A 14078-nucleotide genomic window follows, 5' to 3' on the forward strand; every position below is an offset into this window, starting at 1 on the left:
GCCCGGCCCAGAGGGAGACAGGTGGGTGCCCCCAGGGGCCCGTGAGGGGGGGGAAGTGGGTGCACCCAGGAGTCTGGCCCAGAGGGGGCAGGTGAGCGCCCCCAGGGGCTCGGCCCAGAGGGAGACAGGTGGGCGCCCCAGGGGCCCAAAAGCGGGGGGCGGGGGGCAGGTAAGCGCACCCAGGGACCCGGCCCAGAGGGGGCAGGTGGGCGCCCCCAGGGGCCCGGCCCAGAGAAAGACAGGTGGGCGCCCCCAGGGGTCCTAGAGCCGCAGGTGGGGGGCGGGGGCAGGTGAGTGCCCCCAGGGGCCCGGTCCAGAGGGAGACAGGTGGGCGCCCCCAGGGACCCGAGGCGGGGGCAGGTGGGTGCCCTCAGGGGCCCGGGAGCCGGGGCGTGGGGCGTGGGAGGCAGGTGGGCACCCGCAGGGGCCCGAGAGCGGGGGGGGGGGGGGGGGGGGGGGGGGCGGGCTGCTCCAGCTGGCCTTACCCGAAGTCGGGGTGCCGGCCGGGCCCCAGCTCCCTAGGCCGCCGGTCCGTGGCTGCACCCCCCTCCCCGCCCCCTGGCGACCTCGGGCTCCTGGTCGCGCCCGCCCCCCCCCCCCCCCCCCCCCGCCCGCGTCGCCCTGGGGCGCCCTCGGCCATGGGGTCCCGCTCTTCCCCCAGGCCCCCTGCTGCCAGCGGGTCTGGAAAGCGGCCCCCCTTCCTACCTGCCCCCTCCCCTCCCCTGCTCCCCCAGGAGCCTCCTGGCCCCTCTTGCTCCCCCTGCTCAGGCCCCTCTGCAGCAGCCTCAGGCCGGGCCTGGCGCCCTTGGTGGGCGGGGGCGGGGGTGGGCCGAGGGGCCCTGCAGGCCGGGGTACACCCAGGAGCAAGGGGCGCCGGGCCTGTGCGCAGGGCCGTCTGCCCAGGCTGCTGTTTGCCGCCCTCAGGGTCCCCCGCGGACCGTCCAGGAGGCGGTGCAGATGTCCCAGGTGCAGGAACTCTTCCACGAGGCCGCCCAGCAGGTAGGCTCGCTGGGGGGGCGGGGAGCAGGGCCACCAGGGAGCCAGGGCCCGCGTTGCAGCACCTGCTTTAACACTCATCATCTCCGAAGAAGTTCCCTTTGGTACCCGACCCCATCAGGAAAGCACTGTGGCCACTGTCAGGGTCTCGGTGCAGAAACTCTTGGGCATGGCCTGCAGCAGAGTTTGAACCCTGGGCCTCCCGTGCAGATTTTCCACCCACGGCGAGGACTCAGATAATATGATCTCTTTTTACTATTGAATCAAACCAGGGTAAGAAGGTAAATTTATTTCTGAAAAGTGCATATAATCCTGCAGCCAGATAGATTTCTGAATTTCCCGATGGCTGCGGATTCACTTCCTTTTTTTTTTTTTTTCTTTTCTGCTTCCCCCTGTTGATCAATAGTGGTAGTAAATACTCAACACAGCTAAGGGACTGAGTCGGTTCTCTGCAGAAATACAGTGATTCCCTTAAAAAGTAAAAAGCCGTGCTCAGGTGTTTACCAGGAAGCTGCCTGCACCCGTCTTTGCTGTTGAAGGATCACTCGGCCTTAAAAGTTTTTAGCATCCCTTGGATTTCCCTCAGACTTCGTCGTAGACAAGGGCCAGAGGATTTCTGGCCTGCCAGGAGGGGAAAGAATCAATTCGAGGCCTCACAGTAGACGAGAGCAGGCTCCAGGGCCCGGTGTCCGGAGCCAAAGGGCAGAGGCCGCCGAGGCACGTGCGGTTCCAAGTTGGTGGGGCATCCAAACTGGCTGGATGCCCCTTCTCAGGGGTCTCACAGGGCGGTGTGGGAAATGCGGCATGGTGGCTGGCAGGTGGCGAGTACCTGGCCCAAGGTCAGGCCCTCGGTGTCGCCTCTGCACCCTGGTACCCAGCCCTGGAAGTTTCCGTGCTGCGGAGAAGGGAGGGACTGGAGACTTGGCATAGCTCCTCAAAATGCCTGCCCAGAGCTGTTTTCCCCTGGGTGGAAAGGCCTGTGGCCTCCTTCTTAGTGTGGCCGAGGACCCTTAGAGACCCTCAGATCACTCAGGGGTCTTACGTTTTATTTACTTGAGCAGCTTCTCGCCATACTTGCCGTGTGTCTTCTCCGCACCCCGACCATGTTATTTGTGGACCACGTCCGCGCCAACGGCTGCTGCGTTAGGCGTGAAAAAGACACCCAGATGGGAAACGTGAGGCTCTTGGCCCCAGGGGGGCCCAAAAAAGAGACAAGTCAGACCTCCTTGGTTCCCTCTGGCAGGGATCCGTGGGAGGCTCAGCTGCAGCCCCTGCCCCCCGTTCAAAGCCTTCAGCGGCTCCCGGCGTCCACCACCAGGGTGTAGGCCCCGCGCAGGCTGGCCCTGCCGGAGTCCAGAGCCTGCACCTCGTTTGTGTCCCGCACTCCGGCCGAGCTCGCCATTCTCCAGGTGCTGAGCTTGGAGAGCCTCGCTGAGACGTCTCAGGCAGCCGGAACGTTCCGAGTACGTGAGGCAGTGCCCGGCGCTTACGTGGCGATGGCTGTTAGTTGGCTCACCCGGTGCGCAAGCGTAGACAGCCAGATGCAAGTTCGTTTGCCGTAAGTGTGCTAAGAGGGGCTTGCTTGTAAAACCGCCGGCTGGACGGCCTCTGTATCGCCTCTCTCTCCATCTCCCTCTTCCTCGGCCTCCAACACTGAGGGACTGGACAGTGTTCACGTCAGGCTCTTTGATGTTGACTGTCTACACGCATTTGAGATCCGCCCTTTCCTCTGTCCCCCGCACTGCCCGGGCCTGGGCGCCGTCTCTGGGTTGGGTTGTTCATACCCTCCAAACTTCTCTGTCCACTTGTTAGCTAAGTGATGCTTCACTGGAGCATAAATCTGTGCAGTCGACCCCGTTGCTTAAAGCCTCTCAGTGGCTTCTCACTGCCTTCAGAATTCAGCTCAAACTCCGCATCTTGCCCTCTACGGCCTTCCATGACCTGACTCAGCGGCCCTGCTCCAGCCGAGCGCTCTCCCCACCGGGCACTGACTGTGTGGCTTGGAACGAGCTGTTTCTCTCCTTCCTCCCGAAGGCTGTGAACTCCTTCCTCATCGTTGTGTCCTCAGTACCTGCCGGGAGTGCGCAGCCCACAGAAGGTGCTCCCTTAGTGCTGGTTCTGCTTAACTGGGCTCACCTGGCTGCCATTTACATCAGGGGTGGAAGGATTGGTGGAAGGATTGGTGGAAGGATTGGTGGAAGGATTGGTGGAAGCAGAGTGTATGTGGTGAACTCAGGAAACCCATCCTAGGCTGAGTGGAGGGCACTTACTACGTAGCGAGCATTTCATACGCATCACCTCGCTTAATCTGCACCACCACGTTCTGGAGTAAATATGATTATTTTGGTTTTGGCAGATAAAAGCAGAGCCAGTTGGAACCCAAGTGTGCTTGTTGCCAAGGCCTCAGCCTTAATCCTTTCTGCTCTTTGCCTCATGAGCAAAGCCACCCAGACGGTAAATTGGAGGCCTGTGTAGAGAACACTGAGCAGTTTGGGTAGCTAACATGTGTGAAGCTGACTTCTGGGAGTGGCTGGTCCTCCAGAAGTTTCTTATAAACCTTTTTCTACTTTTACTCCAGCCTTGGGAGCCAGGAATCCTCTTAGGAGCCTTGGAGCTTGAAGGACACAGGACTAAGAAGGCGGTGCCCTGTGCCGAATCCTGCAGTTCACGTCTGTTCTGCTCTGGTCACTGTGATGGGGAAGTAGCTCTCAGGACATCTGTCTAGAGTGGGGATGCTTGTGAGTAAGGTAGAGAGGTGAATGAATGGGTTCTTGGTTTCGCTTTGTCTCCAGACCAGATGGAGGAGCTGTGTGTGTGTGTGTGTGTGTGTGTGTGTGTGTGTTGATCAGTGCTAAGTGGGCCTGCCGAGAAGAGCTCATTAGTAGTGTGGTTAATAGTGTGGTGGTCCAGGGTACTGACTCTAACACTTTGAGATCTTGGGCAAGTTACTTAACTTGCGTAAGCCTCAGTTTCCTCACCTAGAAGATGGCTGCAATAATAAAACCTGCCCTAGGGAGTTACAGAGATTAAAAGAGGTGAATCATGTAAATATTCAGCGTAGTGCTTGCTTCATGGTAAGCGACCAGTGGATGTTGGCTAATAATAAAGCTGAGGTGAGGAGTATGTCCGTGTTCCACGTTGTAGTGATATAAGTGATCAAAGAGCTCAGCGGGGGAACAAATGCAGGACTCAGCACAGCAAAGACCCGAGTCCCAGATCCAGGATTATTCTAGGGGCCGAAGCCAGAATGTGGAACCTTGTCCAGGACAACCTGCTAGGTGGGTGTCCATTGAGAAGGATGGGACACTTTCTAGACCTAGATGGGTGCAGAGTGGCTTGAGAATGTGTGTGTGTGTGTGTGTGTGCGTGTGTGCGTGCATGAGTGTTTGAGAACCTGCTGAGCCTCTGGCAAGAACAAGTCTTGTTTTGGGACCCTCTGTCCTCAGGCCCTTCACTCACCTGAGGGGTGGTTGGGCAGTGGACTTGAACCTGAGAAACTGGGTTCCAAATTCTGACTGTAGTACTGGATGTGCTGGGCCCTTGGGCAAGTTATTCAGGGCTCCCTGTCTGCTCTCACAACTACGAGATGGGGAGGGAGTACCTGTTTTCAGGCTTTTATGCCGTATGTGGAAGGATCTGGCCCAGAGCCTGCCACATGGTGAGCCGTAAATACACTTTGTGTTCAGTGGCTGGGTGGTGCAGATTTCACACTGAAGCCCAGTGGAGTGCCTGTGAAGCTTGGGCCTGGGAAGCTAACGAGTAGCTGGAGCCAGAGGGAGGGCAGTGGGAGGCTAATAAGCTTCCATCCCGTGCTCGTCCCCACCAGTCCCTGGACAGACAGGATTGTGGAGGCAGCTACGGCATGTCAGGGAGATCAGGAGAAAGCAGGTGAAAGCAGGTGGCCTGCGACAGGGAGAGATGGCAAGTAGATGTGCTGGGTGAGGTCTGATGGCCCCACAGGATCTAATGCTTTTAGCACTGGGAATGGTGGGGGACCTCGGCTCAGTCTATCAGGTAGTTACCGAGTGCGTAGGACTGCCGGCATCTCCAGTAATAGCGAGTGCCGGGGATCTTGAAACTGGAATCTCGTCCTTGTGACGGCATAAGGAATGCCCCAGGCCAGTCTGAGATGCTGGTCTTCCCTCTCCCAGGGTTGGATGGTCTCCAGAGAAACCTAAAGGGAAGCGGTGTTATGCGATGGGGTGTAGACAAGTCACCCAGAGCTGCAGATTAGCGAGTACGAGTGACTTGTCTTCTTTCTTCCCCGTCCAGCCTTCTTCCAGAGACTCGGCTTCTGCAGGAGTGAGTCCGTGAGGACCCCTTTCTGGGGGGTCCGGGTGCTCACGCCTGGCTGGCCTGAGCTAATCGCCTGGGCAAAGAGCCTGACCCGGACCCAGGAAGTCCGTGCCCGGTAGAGCCGGGGCCGCCAGCCTCAGCGTGGGAGGAGGTGCTCCCCGGCTGGCTCCCAGGGCTGAGCCCGGCTGCCCCTGAACGTGCCCCAGCAGTGCCGGCTTCCTCGCTCTCCTTTTCCCTTCTCGGCCCTCTCATCCTTCGCTCTCTTCCTCATTCCTGTGGCTTACCTAGCTTAGCTTAGGATGGTAAGAGTAAAGGAGAGTCCGGTCAAGCTGTGGGTCACTGGTGAGCACCAGATAGCACCTGCGCGGGAGGCAGGTGGAGGCAAACATATGAAGAGGCGGAGAGGCCCCCAAGAAACCGCCGGCCCAGCCCCCTTGCTCAGCATGTCAAGAAACAAGGCCAGAGGTGTCCGATGACTTGTCCAAAGTCACATGCAAAGGGTGGCAGAGATGGGCCGGAGCCACAGCGCTGGATGGGGTCAGTGCATCCCGACTTCAGGTTATAATATTGTTTTGAGCATTGGCGTTAGGCTTCCTCGTGTCGTTTTCTGCTCCCCCATCAGCCAGCGTACGGCTAAGAACTGACTTGTATTTGTGCCACGCCATTGCCAGGTCTGTTTTGGAATCTTTAAAAAGCCAAAATGCAAAGTGAGCTGTGGTGGCCACATGGAAGGTTATAGGGTATTGCTTTATTAGTATGTAGAGAAATGAACGTCGCTGAGGAGAAAGGAAAAAGGAACTGAAGGCAAAACCCCCCTGGTGCCACCCAGGTGGTATTAAACGTCTGCTTGGCTCAGGTCATGATCCCGGGGGCCTGGGATGGAGCCCCACATTGGGTTCCCTGCTCAGCGGGAGGTCTGCTTCTCCCTCTGCCCCCCCCCCCCCACGTGTGCTCTCTCTCTCTCAAATAAATAATAAGTACAATATTAAAAAAAAAAAGACAAAAACCACCCTGTGAGCCCCTCCTTTTACAGATAAGGAAACTGAGGCCCGGAATAGTTGGGTAGAAGAGAAGGGCTCACATCAGGGGTCCCTGGAGCCATGACCCCTCTCGCCCTCCCAGTTTTCTTTTTTTTTTTTTTTGCCCTCCCAGTTTTTATAGAGCATGAAGCTTGTCTGATTTTAGAGATTGTCTTTAGTTAAAAGATACAAACTGCAAATACAAAAGTGGGTCTAATCTTTGGAAAGGACCCCATGCAAGTGAAGGATCTTGAAGCTTCAGCTGGTAACTTCACTGCCAGGCCCCCAGTGGCTCCTGGACAGAACCAACTTTTGCAGATGGCAGAAGAAAAGAGGCTTCTGGTCCTGGAATCTGGGAGAGCAGAAGGGACAGAACTGGTTCCAGGGTTGAGTCTGAGGCTTTTGTGTGGACACTGTCACCCTTCCTGCTCTCTCCTCTTTGTTGTTCTCTTTCCATTTGATCGCCCTGTTTGCTGCTTAGCCTAGAAAGTCAACTCCCAAAATGACAATTGAGCCAAAAATGCTGCTTAAGTGTAAAAAGAGGGATGGAAACATTTTATGAATGAAGGTACCCTAAAAACTGGAATGGAAGTGATTCTTCACCGAAATAAATGTTTTTAAAGATTTTATTTATTAGAGAGAGAGAGCGCGCGCGCGCGTGTGGGAGTGAGCGCACAAGCAGGGGAAGGAGCAGAGGGAGAGGGAGAAGCAGACTCCCCGCTGAGCAGGGAGCCTGATGCGGGGCTGGATGTCTGAGCTCCAGGATCACGACCCAAGCCGAAGGAAGACACTCAACCAACTGAGCCACCCAGGCGCCCCCAATTCTTCACTGAAATAAATTAAGTGGGATCCTGTCACTGGTACCCACAGGATGTTCATTCATAGAGGGGATTGAGTGATGACGTGTAGAGGCCAATGGCATTGAAGGACCCTCTTGTATTTCCCAGAAGAAGAGGGGTGGGGATCCCATGCCACACACGGCCACAGTGGAAGTATAAGATTCTAGGCCGGAGGCAGAAGCAGGAGCAAGAGGAAAGCCTGAGCCGTAGCCTCTATTGGGCTTCCCATGGGAAAACTAGGGCAAGGGAGTTGAGGATTGTCTAGTTGGAATAGTCCTGGTGGGCTTCAGGCTACGGGGATGTTCTCTAGTTGCCTGGTGCCTGCCCTGCAACGGTTTGGACAGAGGAGACAGAGGAGACATTGGCTTGGTGTGTGAAGGTTAGATAAAAAGGGGAGGATTGGGGGTGGGGAGGACAGACTCCGAAGTGGTGGGTTTGCATATGAAAGACGTGCTCCTGGTCAGGCCTCTGCTATCTCTGAGAACCTTCCTTTTAGCATGCAAGATTTTTTTCAGGTGTTATAATATTATAAGATATAGAAAAGAAAAAATACAATCAATACATTCTGCCTAGGGGTGCCTGGCTGGCTCAGGTGGAAGAGCATGCGACTCTTCACCTCAGGGTTGCGAGTTCGAGCCCCACACTGAGTGTAGAGATGACTTACTAACCAACTAACTGAATGATTCTGCTTCGCTGGGAATGGATTGACTAGGAGACTTTAAAACTTCTTACTGCCTTAGGGTACCATTTATCCATGGCCAGATTCAGAAAAAATACAGCCCTTGCCATCTTGTAATAGGTTGAGGCTTGCAAGGAGAGCCCTATGAGGCTGACATACTATTCTTGTAATTTGAGGGAGGTGCCACTAGGTGGTGCTTCCACCCTGGTCTGGCCTGATTGAATGTCCTGACTTCCTGCGGGGTGGATATTTTTCCATTCATTTTATCCTTTCTCTGCCCCAAATATATCTCTTTGGGAAAACAGTTTGAATACTGGATAGTTCTATATTCACAAAACAATATTAAATAATTGTAGTAAGATTTAAAGGGATACACATGTCTCTTACACATGTGTAAGACATACACATAATTCAGTTTATTTTAAAAAAATATTTTATTTATTTATTCATGAGAGACAGAGAGAGGGGGGGAGCAGAGACACAGGCAGAGGGAGAAGCAGGCTCCATGCAGGGAGACCCATGCAGGACTCGATCCTGGGTCTCCAGGATCATACCCTGGCTTGAAGGCAGGTGCTAAACCGCTGAGCCACCAGGGATCCCCCATACACATAATTCAATATCTCTTTTTGCTCTTCAGTCATTATCAAGTATAAATGAATCTGATTCTTAAATTTTTTCCCTGAGTTTTAATACCTAATCAAAGGACCATGGGGACTGTAGTGATGGTGATGGGCTTTCAAATAGTTGGGCGAAGTCTCCCCTAGGTAGCACCAATGTGGGCTCTATGGTTCCAAGAAAAGAATGTTTCCGCTTCTCAGGAGAAAGGTCCTATTTACATTTCCTTTGTTTTTATTTTGGAGTGTGCATGTTTTCTTCTTCACAGGCAGAAAGAAAGAGAAAAAGATAGTGGTGTAAGAAGCCCTGGTCTGTGTAAAAAAAAAAAAAAGAAAGAAAGAAATCTACCGTGTTCTTTTCCTAAACAGTCCCTTTAAGCAGTTATAGGATTTAGGTGCTTTCTGATGAACTGGCAGCAGTGGTGGCCTAGCAACCCTCACTAGGCCAAAAATAGTTATGTCTGATGTGATGATAAATTTGCTCTCACGTGAATCCCAGTGTTTATAGAATTTAACTTAAAACAGAAAGCCATGACTCAGTAACTTTCCCCGCTTATTTTAGGCATTTATATCAGTCAAGAACAGCACAAAGCAAAAACAAATTATAATTTCTCTTAAAAGATACACAGATTTTAAGAGCAGACATTAATTTTACAAAAGTCTTCACTGTCTTTAAGGATCCCGTTCATGCAACACATTTAACATGTGATCCAAACCGTGGGCATCTTTTGGCGCTGCAAAAAAATGAAGTTGAGCTAAAAACAGGATTACTAACTCTAGGACAGCACAAAAACCTATTCTATTTTAAAAATATTTCTAATAATGTGATAATATTTTCTCTACATAAAAAAATAAGTATTTTTATCACAGAAGTACTCCATGCATGCAGTAAAAAAACAATTCAGACAATTGAGAATGGTATAAAATTAAAAACCTTCACCCACACTTTCCAGAGACTTTCACTACTTATGGTTTCTGGTTTTCATTTCCTTTAAGTCATATTTTGTACTTCAGTTTCTTGACCAAGTTATCCATGTATTAGTCCTTTACTTATTGCTTCCTGAGCTGGAAAAAAAAAAAAAAAAGGCATTGTCACATTTACTCTTCTGTTTCCCTCAGTTCATTTCTAATTTTTTGTAAATTGGATTATTAATTGGATTTGTATCTTTTCCTATAATCATAATGAACATTTCCACATTTGTAATGTAAAAGTTTAAAACCTAGAAATATCTTTTACGATAGCGAGATGTGTGTGTTTAACTGAATCACCAAGTGACATTATTGGACTCGTGGAGAAGAAAATGTCATATTAAATTATTAAAGCTTTGCTACTCTGAGCAAAAGGCTCTTCATCTCTTTCATGGTTTTTTTTTCTTCTGGCTCCTGCGTGGCTATTGCTCACTCTTACTTCTTCTCTTTCTCTCTCTTTCATTCTTTCTTTCTTTTCCTTCCTCCCTTCCTTTCTTCCTTCTCTTTCTTTCTAGGTTTGATTTAGTTATTTGAGAGCATGAGCAGGGGGCAGAGGGAGAGGGGGAGGGAGAAGCAGACTCCCCGCTGACCAGCGAGCTTGAACTAACTCAAGCTTGATCCCAGGACTGACTGGGCCACCCATGTGCCCCCAACTACAGCTGTTTCTTATATCGAATATCCCCCTGTTTTGTGATTCTTGTCTTTTTTTGGGTCACGGTAATTTTTTTCACACTTGGACCAGTGGTAGTAAATTACTCTTGCCTTGTCTAATTGTGGAACTGCAGGAGGCCAAATTTTTGTCGTGTATTTCAAAAACAATACGTTATAACAGACTGAATGCAGAAGTAGATAGGCGAATCCAGCTGTCTTCTATCAGAGCAGACATTAGAATGATCTGCAAAATGTATAACAAGGCCTCTTTTCATTAAATGTTTTTGTTTTGGACAGTAGTTATTTCTCATGAGAATTGGGCATTTATTTGAACAGATAATGAGCTTATTACTATTACATTTAAATGATCAATGAATATTTAAAAAATCTCCCTTTAAATTTCTAATATGGTAAATTTTTAAAAAAAGATTCTGTTTATTTATTCATGAGAGACACACAGAGAGAGGCAGAGACACAGGCAGAGGGAGAAGCAGGCTCTAGGCAGGAAGCCCAATGCGGGACTTGATCCCGGGTCTCCAGGATCACTCCCTGGGCTGAAGGCAGGCGCTAAACCACTGAGCCACCCAGGGATCCCCTAATATGGTAAATATTGATAGATATAACACACATAAACAAAGCTCTTTGGGATCCTCAATGATGTGGGAAACAAAGGCAAAAGAAAAGATTACATTTCCTTCCTGCCTACAGCCTACTGACAACTCCTTGAAACAGGCAGAGGGACCTTCCTCTAGGAGCTCAACTGCCTGGATGTTAATACTTTGGTAAAGGCAAAAGGCAATTTAGCCTAACATTATCCCCACCTCCAGGATCCTGTAAGTCTACTTTAACATATGAAAATTCCTTTGGAAATTATCTTTATCCCCCAAGGTACATGTTAGCAATCATCCTCCAGGCATATGGCCCACTGATACACATCTGAAGGTTCTCATGACCAAGCTTTTACTAGACAGTAATAAATGACTTTTCCTGTTATTTTATTTTTTAGATTTAATTTATTTCTTTGAGAGAGAGAGCACACAAGCAAGGAGAGGGACAGAGGGAGAAGGAGAAGCAGACTCCCTGCTGAGCAGGGAGCCCAACACGAAGCTCCATCCCAGCACCCTGGGATCATGATCTGAGCTGAAGGCAGATGCTTAACTGACCAAGCCACCCAGGTGCCCCAATAAATGACTTTTCCCAACAATACCTAGTCCCTTGAAAGTCCTGGAAACCCTGCTTCCAAATTCCTTAGAGACTTATGCTATCCCTAACCCCCTCCTACTTGAAAATATATAATTGCCACCCCTCATTAACCCCCATGCAGCTCTTTCAACCCATGGTTCCAGTCCCCATGCTTTAATAAAACCACATTTTTGCTGAAGATATGTCTAGAAACAATTCTTGAGAATTTTTTCTCGACATTTGCTTCAAACTCCAACATTTCCACATCACTCAATAATTTTTAAGAATGTAAAGGGGCCTTGAGACCAAAAAGTTTGAGAACAGCTGTTTTAGGGATTAAGTGTACATTTCTAACTTTTCACAGTTTATTTGGAGTCAAATACTATACCACTTCACTGTAAGATGTAGGAACCCGGCAACCACAAGGGCCATTTACCACACCCGCCTCTTTGGGGCTGTAAGTGCCCTCTATGTCATTTCCACACATATGACAAAACCTTCAAGGTCATGTTATGCCCCGTGGTTTCCCTGCTCATGTCCACGCCCTGGATGAGCTGACTCTGAACTTGGAGCTTCTCAGGTTCCTTGGAAGACCACTCTTCTCTTGGCTGCCCTGCTTCTCCCTCCTTTGCTTTTTCTTCCCCCCTCCAAGCCCATCTTAGGGATTTCCTCAAATGTCTGATCGACTGGTGGCACTTGTTCTTATTTCCTTTCCAGCTATTAAGTATAGTTTTATACTTAAAAAACCCCACAACTTTTCTGTCATTTTCATGGTAATTTGGAAGGTATAGAAGTGCTTTTTGTGCCATCTTAAAAGATGTGCCTAATGTTACTTTCTAAAGCACATTTCTTTCATTCATTCACTCATTCATTCTGCTAGCTCACATATAGTAAAAATCAGTTTCATGTTGAGCACGAGAGTGTACAAGCTATTTTTTAAATAAGTGTCTGGGCTCCTTGCATAAAATGCAGCTTTTATCGAACATATTTATTTATTTTTAAACTTTTAACAGGTTGGTAAAATTTCACAATCATAGAAAGTTGCAATAGTACAAAGAATGCCCATATAGTCTTTTTTCTTTAAGGTTTTATTCATTTATTTGAGAGAGAGAGCATGCACACAGGCAGGGGCAGGGGTGCTGGGCAGAAGGAGACTCCCCACTGAACCCCTATGTGGGGCAGGGCTGAGATCATGGGTGAGCCAAAGTTAGATGCTTAACCAACTGAGCCACCCAGGTGCCCCAAGAATGGCCATATACATACTCTTGACTCAGATTTACCAGTTGTTAACATTTTGTTCTTTGGCTTATCACTAGTATGCCCTCTCTGTTTCTATTCCATTTGTATATATATTTGTCAATATATTCTAATATATATTATATTCTATATTTTCCCACGAAGGCATTTGAAGGTAATTTGTACACATCATGTACCCCATCCATGAATTTTTCAGTGTGTGTTTCCTTTTTTTTTTTTTTTTCAGTGTGTGTTTCCTAAGAGTGAGAATGTTCTTTCACCTAACCGTGGTGGATTTATCGAGATCAGGAAATGTAACATTGGTGTTTTCTATTATCTAATCCACAGTTCCACATTCCAGTTTTGTCAGTTTTCCCCCTGATATCCTATAGCATTTCTCCCCTGGGCCCAGGGTCTGGTCCAGGACAACACATTGTACTCAGCCGTCATGTCTTACTCTTCTTTAATCTGGAAATGTCGGGATGCCCGGGTGGCTCAGCGGTTGAGCGACTGTCTGCCTTTGGCCCAGCGTGTGATCCCGGGATCCGGGACCGAGTCCCACGTCGGGCTCCCTGCGTGGAGCCTGCTTCTCCCTTTGCATGTGTCTCTGCCTCTCTTTCTCTGTCTCTTTGTCTCTCATGAATAAATAAGTAAAATCTTGAGAAAAAAATCAGGAAATGTTACTTAGCTTTTCTTGGTCTTGTCATGACATTTTTTGAAGAACACAAGCCAGTTATTTTGTAGAACATCCCTCAGTTGGGGACATGACCCTTTGCGATTAGATTTAGGTTTTGTATTTTTGTCAGAAATACCCTAGAAATTATAGTTGTGTTCTTCTCCAGAAGGTACAGGATTTCCATTTGTCCCAGTATTGGGGATGCTAGCTTTGGTTACTTATTTAAGGCGGTGTCTGCTAAGTTAATCCATTCTAAAGTTACTGACTTCCCTTTGTATTGATAAACAATTTGTTGGGAATACTTTGAGACTATGGAAATATCCTGTTCCTCATCACTGGTGTTAGTATCCATGGATGATTCTTGACACCATCAGTTATTACTGTGATGGTTGCAAAAATGGTGGTTCTTCTGACACCGTCCCCCCCGCCCCTACAGATATTAATTGGTCTTCTTCTATAAAGAAAGACTTTCCCTTCTTCCCCATATTTTAATTTATTCCGTTCTTTATATCTGTATGGACTCAGATTCTTACTTTGTTACATAAATATTCTATTACAATTATTATTTTGATGCTCAAATTATCTCAGAGTTGGCCACTGGGAGCCCCTTCAAGCTGGCTCCTATATCTTTTCGTTATATCTGGAACCTTTAAAAAAAATTTTTTTTTAGCACTTTCTTGCTTTCTGGCATAGCATATTCCAGGCTCATTTTGTACTTTCTCTTCCCCAGTCCTGAGTCAGGCATTTTTCCAAAATGTCTTGGTTTCTTACAGTGAGGAATGATGTTTAAGACCAAGATCTGGGTACTGGGTATGTTCTTGGCTACTGAGGTATCTTTGCCTTCAGGTGGGCAGAGAGAAGGAATGTAAACACACACACACACACACACACACACACACATACACCCAGTACTATATTTTT

Source organism: Canis lupus, chromosome 35 (assembly GCF_048164855.1).
Source record: "Canis lupus baileyi chromosome 35, mCanLup2.hap1, whole genome shotgun sequence".
NCBI classification, from domain to species: domain Eukaryota; kingdom Metazoa; phylum Chordata; class Mammalia; order Carnivora; family Canidae; genus Canis; species Canis lupus.